The sequence below is a fragment of the Microtus ochrogaster genome, chromosome 10 (assembly GCF_000317375.1).
Source record: "Microtus ochrogaster isolate Prairie Vole_2 chromosome 10, MicOch1.0, whole genome shotgun sequence".
In the NCBI taxonomy this organism is placed as follows: Eukaryota; Metazoa; Chordata; class Mammalia; order Rodentia; family Cricetidae; genus Microtus; species Microtus ochrogaster.
Genome location: NC_022016.1, coordinates 25983062 through 25985536, shown reverse-complemented (window position 1 = coordinate 25985536; position 2475 = coordinate 25983062). Strand labels below are relative to the sequence as shown.

General features: G+C 39.6%; 1 protein-coding gene across 3 annotated transcripts in view; it reads right to left on the bottom strand.

Moving 5' to 3' along the window:
• The window catches only part of Focad (focadhesin), a 290677-nt gene that overhangs the window by 119719 nt on the left and 168483 nt on the right, over positions 1 to 2475 (bottom strand). The window lies entirely within an intron of this gene.

Below are 2475 nucleotides of genomic sequence, written 5' to 3'. Positions count from 1 at the left end.
ACCCAGGCACCAAACTCAGATGGACTCCCTGGAGCACTGCGATCCCGGCATGCTGACACACATAGGTAATCCTGACTTCTCTGGAAGCTAAGGCAATAGGATGCCAAATCAAGTTCATCTGTACTGCAAAACAAATTCAAGGCCAGACTGGACAACTTAGCAAGACCCTGCCTCAAAACAGAAGTTAAAAAAGAAAAGAAGAAAGGAAGGGCACTGTGGATGTAGCTCTGAGATCAGTGAGACAACCCTTAGCATGTAGGAGGCCCTGTGCTTGGTCCTGCACAGAGTAGCCAAGAGGGCTCCATTACAATATAAGAAGAAAGAAGGCCACTGCTACAAAGTAAGATGTTATAAGGTAGTTACCATAAATTGTTGAAGATGCAGCATGTCTCATAAAATTGTTTTCTAACTGCTTTGTTTCAGTTATCAAACACCTTCCCCTACTGTAGTTTAAATATCAAGCACACCGCACCTCCCCCGAAGGTTTGGCCTTGCTCATGAAGTCACCTCACCCCAAGGCTTGGCCTAGCTCATGAAGCCCTTCGAAGGTGGAGTCCATGAGTGTTCTACCCACACCAATAAGTTGATGAGGAAGTGGCACCTGTTAGACAAAGGGGGTCACCTGCTCACAAACAGTGCTCCTTGTGCTTGCCATTCTCCTTTCCCTCCCCGGCTCGCCTCTGCCCCCACCCCCCTCCCAAACATCCTAGGCTGCCATGAGATGACCAGGCCTTCCCTGTCATGGTGCTTTGCCTTCCTGGAGCCAGCCCAAAGCTACAAACATGAGAATGAGATGGTACCTCTGCAGTGGGAGCGGAGCAAAGCTGCCTCTGCCTCTTAAAGTCACTCTCTCAGGTGCTGTGTCCCAATAATACTAACATTAGAGGCTCAATCTCTCTCCCTCCCTCCCTCCGTCCCCCCCCTCTCTCTCTCGCACACACACCTACATGCAAACTTCCGACATACAACATTAACTCCAGATTTGATACGCACCTTTTTTTTTTAAAACATCCACCCCAGAAACACACAAAAGGGTAAAATATTTCATTCAGAAAATTGGGGGGGGATTAATAAATATAAATAAAAAATTCTCAACTAAATTTGCCTTAGAGAAATGTTAATAAATGTTTATTATATAATGATATAACAAAATAATTTTATTTTAAATAATTTGAGGATTTTTAAAGTGATTTCAGATAAAGAGGCTGCTAATCATTAAATCTGAATGCAAACACAAATGTAATGTCAGTTCCCTAATTTCCTTAAACCAATGTTCCTACTTATTACAATATCTGATTTCCCAGTCCTTCAAGTCTTCCTTGATGTTAATTTTAGCTCTCACCAAATGATTGCTTGCCGCTGAATGATATTTTCTTTCTTTCATTTTGGCTTTTAGCTTTTCAAGACAGTCCTATCTGTCCTGATAATTTGATCCTACTTTTTTTCCTGTTTGTTTCGTTTTTGGTTTTTGTTTTCTCGAGACAGGGTTTCTCTGTGTAACAGACCTGGATGGACTGGAACTCACTTTTACAAACAGGATTCAAATTCACTGAGATCCACCTGCCTCTACCTCCCAAGTGCTGCGATTAAAGGTGTGAGTCACCACCACCTGGCCTCACTGATTAGTATTTTATTAACAATTTTAAGACACAGGCAAGAAAAGTACCAACAAAGAACCAATTAGAATTTAATAGGATTAATCCTTTAAAAATACCCAACTCTGGTTTGCACTGTAATTTATGTATACAACTTATCTCTAACTACAAGCCAATTATTCAAGAAAAATTACATGAAGTAGTAGTTTCAGATGTACATACGATGCATGAATAATACATGCTTAAAGACATGAATTAAGACATGACCCAAGATAAAAGAGCAGAAACCATACCTCCAGAAAAACTTGGATTCATAATTTTTGCTCTAATTTCTTCTTCCCATGAAACAGCAGAAAAATAAATATTCTTTGCTTTGGAATCTACTACATGATCTGACTTGAACAAGTATTTACCAAAAAAGAAATATTATGGGCAAGGCATGATAGTGAGCATATAAACACATACACATAAAAAAAACAGCTCTGGTATTTCAAATAATTGATGTTTCAAAAGTAATAATTAATATTAATTTAAAAGATGTAATTCTTTAATAGCTACCCACAAAGCAGCATGCACACATCGAAAGCAGTACACAGAATCAGGAGGGAACAAAACATAAAATGCACTTCAGTCCATTGAATTTATCAAGCTGTATTAGAAAGGAAGTGAAACATGGGATTCTGTTACTTGTGTTGAACATGAAACAGTTGAAAGAAGAATCGAGGAAGGTAAGAAATGTCAGTGGGTGGGAATCCTGTCATTGGGTGTTAAGAGATGGTAAGGTTTGAGAAAGAACTTAGAGAAAGAATGGCCATATGCACCAAAGACAGCAAGCCAATTATGAAAACTCGTGTGTTGGCAAAAACTGTATGCATGCTTG